A 6,544-nucleotide genomic window follows, 5' to 3' on the forward strand; every position below is an offset into this window, starting at 1 on the left:
GCACTCTTCTCAGTCAAGTCAGCATCAGTATCAGGCAAAAAGTGGGGGGTAACTGCAACAGGGAGCCATTTCTTTACAACTTTCAATTGTAAACATAGCATCAGCAAAGGCAAAAAGTCAGGGGGCAACCATGCCAAGGAGGCATTTCCTTACACCCCCCCTAAAGATTATTCAGGTGGCTAAAGAAGCATTGGAAAAAGGTCCACAAGTAGGCGCTAGTGTGGAGTTAACTTGTATTTACACCAAGCCAAGGGCTACCCTAGTCAAACAACCTCAGACAAATGGAACGGTAGGAGTATAATCAGCATTACTCGTATGGCAGAATCAGTTTCATCATTGGTTGTTTATTAATTTCCCTTGACCTCTACAATATCCCCACATAAAAAACATCTACCACTTGAGGCTTTGCTTAGGGGGAAGTACTGAATGGATGACTGTTTAACCACGTACCAGTAATATGGACTGGGGGATGCACAGTAGCACTTACAAAGACAAGGAGGGTGAACTTGCAAATGCTAAGCAAGGCTTCTCAGCGTATCCCAATAACCAAGGCAAACTTACCCGCAGGCAACAATCCTAAGAGCTGGCCCCTTTAACACCTGGGAAGAAAAACAGAAATATATAGTTCAGTTGGAGAGGACACTAGTTTTGTAGAAATACTACAGCCAGACTGGCATCTGTATCAGGTTGATGAATGTATCCTCATATGGATCAGAGACCTGATTCTAATCATCACATACAAATCCCATGGTAACACAGCATTATGAAGTACAAATGAAGCTATCAAGCTTGGCATTACACTGTACCAATCAATCCCTCTCAAAGTACTGAACAGCCAAGCCATTGGCAGAGCAGGACAGCAGGTGTCTATTGGCATTGGAAATACCATACCATGTTGCCCGATAAAGTGATTACGTCATTGCATTAGTAGTGCCCTACCCAATAAGTAGAAGCGTGTAAAAGCAAATTATCAACCATTCGACTGGCTATAAGCAACAGCCTGAACAGTTAAGATTGTCCTTAGATAGGGAAAATGGGTCAGCACCCTTTTACTTGAGGATGCATCAGCTAGGAGCGAAAGACTGTTCTTCATAGAGAATCAGCTGAACTATGTGCTCATCATACACACCCTGGACTGAGCGCTACAAGGAGAACGTCTGAGCAGAAATATTTCTGAACTCACCTTGTCCTGCAGAGTACACATCTGAGAAGGGATTCTACTTGGAGGCAGATGGACTCTACAGTTCTATAAGTGAAGATTAAGGGGGAGAAAAAAAATCATTAAGTAAAACCTTACTGTAAGACAAAAGCCCACACCAGGACATCAGCGTGCTCTCAGTGTACAAAGTGTGATTATTGATCTCATCATACTCTTAGTCAAGAGTAGCAAATAAACAGTCATCATAGCAGCACGCTCCAGCCGCCCGCCCACCCACCTTAAGACGTCTCTTCAAACTAATTCTTAGTTGCAATCTGACGTATATGCCTCCCATCTTCATCCTATAGGCCGGCTAAGCCATTTACACCACAACATTAACATTTCCATACTGACAAATGACAAAAACAAAATTCGACAGCAGTCGATATTTACCATTCTAGGTGCAGCCTGGAGCTCAAATCTACAAGACAAAATAAAGTGACATGTCAAGCAGAGTTCAGCACAAGTGTTGTCTACTGCTCCAGAACTAGTCCTCAAGCTTCAGTATTTGAGTTTTCAGAAATCTTTTCTGTCCACTACTCTTATAATATTGACATCAAGGGCTTTGGATTAGAGGAGCAAAATATAGAGAAAAAAAAAAAAAAAACAGTCAATCACCACATGCAAGTAAGCGTTCCAAACGTTTGAGCCAAATGCTTTGAAACTGGCAACACCAAACAGAACCGAAACCACTGTGCCAGGAAATGCACCATAATTCAGTTCTTACAAGACAAAAAAACAACAAATAATAAGATTGTGTTTGTGTCTTGAGAAAGAAGAGAAGCATACTAGAGGCACTGCATGTCTTCTCTTCAATAACTCGATTCTGAAACGTACAACTCATGCAGAATATCTCCCTTAAATAGCATTTTTAACACCAAACACTTAATGTTTTAAAGATGTATCCCAATCTTTATTGTTTATATGGAAGGTTCTCAAATAATCTAATTTAAGATTGGTGTGACGTGTAGAGACAGACCGAGAGAGAGAACATGACAGTCTGACATGTTTTGGTCAAGTCCTGGGAATGTTTATCAGCGCATGGGATATTAAACATTTTTAACATAACATTTTCAAAAAGGGTTGCTCAATGCAGTATAATCCCAAGTGTTTGACATGGTCAAATCAAAATACAATGTGTGCGACTGGCAATTTCCACCATGCTGAATCTTTCAGTGGTTAGCCTCCCAGCGCTTGCTCGAAGCTATACCACATCCAGCTCTGAGTTGGTTGGCTTGCCCTCATATGCGTACACACAACAATAACCAGCCTAGTACTTCTGTTCAGCCCTGCAAATGTTAATGTAGTTGATAGTCCAAATGCACTCACTTAAAGCCTGGTTAAGCAGGACATACAAATGGGATGCAGGAACTAAACTAAACCCTACTTTGCAAGTGGACCTCGCTAATCAAACCCGTTGCCGCAAACACTTCTTTCCTATAAGATACAGCCCCTTTGTTTGACCAATAATCCCTGCTTCATGCCACACCTGGAACAAGATAGCAACCCCACTCAATCCATACTTTTGATTTCCTTTCACGGTTACATGTGCCAGTGGTTGTATACTTCGAGTGCTACATAGGCCCCAAGGGCTGCCATTAAACAGCACAGGGACCCACATCCGCACCCATGAGTCGGTTCGAATTACATTGCAATTTAGTCCTCCTTACCCACATGGCATAATACTATACTGGGATAGAAATTTACCTGCCAATTTCAAGCAAGAGGAACTCCAAGCACTCTTGAATCCAGTGGAGCTGAAACTGAGGGAAGAAAACGTTTTCCATTAAAAACTATGTTCAGTGATGGTGGGGGTTGAAGTAAGCACTATACACACAAGAGCGACCGCATAAACCAGCATGCAATCCGCTCAGAGATGTTGGTAATCTTCATACTAATCAGATGTCCCTACCAACATATTTATCATCATCTGCAGATTTTGCTGTGGCTGTACCAGCTTGCACTTCCAGAATTGTAGTTATCATCCTCACCCAGACCGCTTCACAGATTAAACAATCATAGGCAAAGTAAGAGCAAACCGTGGCACCAATGTCAAACCCACGATAAACCAGTGGTGTTAAAGGTCATGAAAAAATGCCATTTACTCTAAAGGCCAAAGCGCAGCAGTGCAGGCAGAGACAGGACTCCTGCAATACACAGGCAGTTACATCATTAGCAACTGCAATAATGCTCACTAGTTTTAATATCTATGCCATAAAAAGTAACATCATAACAATAGAACAATAAGAAGTAGAATCGGCAAGATTCATACGGCAAAATGGATTTTATCCTTGGTTACACAGCAGTTTAAGAAGAGTGCCCATTACAAAGCATAGCTATGCGACCAAAGATTTGCTTTCTACACTAACACTAGTTGAACCAACTGCAGTCAGTGGTTTGTCTACAAAAAAAAAAAAAAACTAACCAAAGCATCACAGGCTCTACAGCCAGAAAACTAGAACAAGCATTCACAAAGCCAACATGTCTGGCTTTATTACACCTATACAGGCTTACAAAAGGGCAGCTAACATGGATAAAATCTGGAACAATTCCAGACCCATTCGAAATGGGAATGCTGGGGAAACATAGCAAAATGAGAGCAAACTAAAAACTGGAAATAAGCAAAAGAGAACAGAACCCAAACCTGATTTTCATGTGCAGAAGAGGACGCCCAATGCCAGCACACTCGCTAAAATGTGAACTACGGAGAAAGTTATCTGGGACTAAGCAAATATTGAAGTGGTCCAAATATACTGGGAGGCACGCAAACATGTATAACCGAAAAATGAAGACTAAGATTCTGATCTAGAGTTTGGAAGATGGGTACTTCAACAGATATCCCACATGCTTTATGACAAGTGCATTAGGACAGAAAGCACTTGTAATAGGGCAGACTGGATAATGTCTCAGGAGTATGTCTGCAAAACTTACACCCTAATATAGCTAACTGATAAAGGGAAGTATGTTTAAAGGTCCCTGGCTACAAATATTATGTGCTCACATCTGCATAGATATGACACGTGATCTGTGTAGAACCAGGAGGAGAGGTCCAGGGAGGCAGCATTTAAAATTTAGTTTATTCATTAGACAAATATCCTTAAGATAATTTTGAAAGGCATGGACCTGCTCCGGGGTGTAGGTATTCCTGGTTAGGTCTAGCGCACAGGGATTTTGACCTGTTGTAAATATTGTGTGCTTTTAATCGTGCCGTCTCTCCACCCCCACCCCACTCTTTAGTGGGCTTGCCTTTTAAAAATCCCTAGATGTCATTGGTAATTGCTTTACGTTTGTCCCGCCTTGACGCAATTAACGCATTGCAGACTCACCCGGTTACATGGATAATGACACGATTTGGGATATACTACAGCATGGGTAAACTTATTTTTTTCGTTTCTCTCTCCCCTTCGTTTTCACACTCCACAGCTTTCCCAAAAAACACTTCTAGAAATCCTTAACAGCTGCTCTCTAGCACAGTGGTAGAGTCAACACTACAATACACTGCACTTCGAAACGTCGCCCCATAATGCTTTGCAAGCATCCTTTTTCAAAACATTTTTGCCTATAACTCAGCCTGTGGTGGTCCTATGACAATACATTCACCACTACCTGATCAAGTCTGGGTTCCCACACTAAGTTAGTGGGAACCCCAAAATAAAAAACGCCCCTTCATTCAGTGTCTTTTTAAACTCTCTCATGGCTGGAACTTTTGTTTTACAGCTGAGAGTAAGTTGTCTTAAGGCTCTTATTTGTATTGTCAATGCAGCCCTGAAAATGTATAATGCACTTCTGTCTCTAGGAGCTAAATTGAAAATGTCACTTACCCAGTGTACATCTGTTCGTGGCATCAGTCGCTGTAGATTCGCATGTTTTGCATAGCTCGCCATCTGGTGTTGGGCCGGAGTGTTACAAGTTGTTTTTCTTCGAAGAAGTCTTTCGAGTCACGGGACCGAGTGACTCCTCCTTTTGTCTCCATTGCGCATGGGCGTCGACTCCATCTTCGATTGTTTTTCCCCCGCAGAGGGTGAGGTAGGAGTTGAATTGTAGAAATAGTGCCCATGCAATGGAGTGACTAAGTATGTACTTATTTAAGGTTGAAATGATATCTATACAAATAGTTGAAGGTAACTTCCGAACTGCTACAGGCTCCCGGGGAGGCGGGTGGGCACATGCGAATCTACAGCGACTGATGCCACGAACAGATGTACACTGGGTAAGTGACATTTTCAGTTCGATGGCATCAGTCGCTGTAGATACGCATGTTTTGCATAGACTAGTAAGCAGTTATCTCCCCAAAAGCGGTGGCTCAGCCTGTAGGAGTGGAAGTAGTCTGAAACAATGTTCTTAATACGGCTTGACCTACTGTGGCTGGTTGTGCGGATAACACGTCTACACAGTAGTGCTTGGTGAATGTGTGAGGCGTAGACCATGTGGCTGCCTTACATATTTCTTGCATTGGGATGTTTCCTAGAAAGGCCATGGTAGCACCTTTCTTTCTGGTTGAGTGTGCCCTTGGTGTAATGGGCAGCTGTCGTTTAGCTTTAAGGTAGCAGATTTGGATGCATTTAACTATCCATCTGGCTATACCTTTCTTTGATATTGGGTTTCCTGCATGAGGTTTTTGAAATGCAATAAATAGTTGTTTAGTCTTTCTGATGTTCTTTGTTCTGTCAATGTAATACATTAATGCTCTTTTGACATCTAATGTATGTAGTGCCCTCTCAGCTACGGTATCTGGCTGTGGAAAGAACACTGGAAGTTCCACTGTTTGATTTAGATGGAACGGTGAAATAACCTTTGGTAAAAATTTAGGATTAGTCCATAGGACGACCTTATTCTTGTGTAGTTGTATAAAAGGTTCTTGTATTGTAAACGCCTGAATCTCGCTTACTCTTCTTAGGGAAGTAATGGCGATGAGAAATGCAACCTTCCAGGTTAGGAACTGTATTTCGCAGGAGTGCATGGGTTCAAAAGGTGGACCCATAAGTCTAGTTAGGACAACATTTAGGTTCCATGAAGGAACAGGTGGTGTTCTTGGTGGTATAATTCTCTTAAGGCCCTCCATGAATGCTTTAATGACTGGTATCCTATATAGGGAAGTTGAATAGGTAGTCTGAAGGTATGCAGATATTGCTGCAAGGTGTATTTTAATGGAAGAGAAAGCCAGGTTAGATTTTTGTAAGTGAAGCAAGTAACCCACTACATGTTTTGGAGTCGTGTGTAATGGTTGGATTTGATTAATATGGCAGTCGCAAACAAACCTCTTCCATTTACTTGCATAGCAGTGCCTGGTGGATGGCCTTCTGGCTTGCTTTATGACTTCCATACATTCTTGGGTAAGTTGTAAGT

The 6,544-nt window shown here is 41.9% G+C and overlaps 3 non-coding genes and 1 pseudogene across 3 annotated transcripts; all 4 read right to left on the reverse strand.

Moving 5' to 3' along the window:
• Positions 1-269: 269 nt before the first annotated feature.
• LOC138294379 (small nucleolar RNA SNORD47) lies at positions 270-342 on the reverse strand. The gene has a single exon (XR_011203394.1). It is a non-coding gene; the product is annotated as a small nucleolar RNA SNORD47 (small nucleolar RNA).
• Positions 343-1,056: 714 nt separating this feature from the next.
• Positions 1,057-1,132, reverse strand: LOC138294403 (small nucleolar RNA snR60/Z15/Z230/Z193/J17; annotated as a pseudogene).
• Positions 1,133-1,695: 563 nt separating this feature from the next.
• On the reverse strand, positions 1,696-1,763 carry LOC138294424 (small nucleolar RNA SNORD75). The gene has a single exon (XR_011203432.1). It is a non-coding gene; the product is annotated as a small nucleolar RNA SNORD75 (small nucleolar RNA).
• Positions 1,764-3,059: 1,296 nt separating this feature from the next.
• Positions 3,060-3,141, reverse strand: LOC138294384 (small nucleolar RNA SNORD74). The gene has a single exon (XR_011203400.1). It is a non-coding gene; the product is annotated as a small nucleolar RNA SNORD74 (small nucleolar RNA).
• Between the last annotated feature and the right edge of the window lie 3,403 nt (positions 3,142-6,544).

This window comes from Pleurodeles waltl, chromosome 4_2 (assembly GCF_031143425.1).
Source record: "Pleurodeles waltl isolate 20211129_DDA chromosome 4_2, aPleWal1.hap1.20221129, whole genome shotgun sequence".
NCBI lineage: Eukaryota > Metazoa > Chordata > Amphibia > Caudata > Salamandridae > Pleurodeles > Pleurodeles waltl.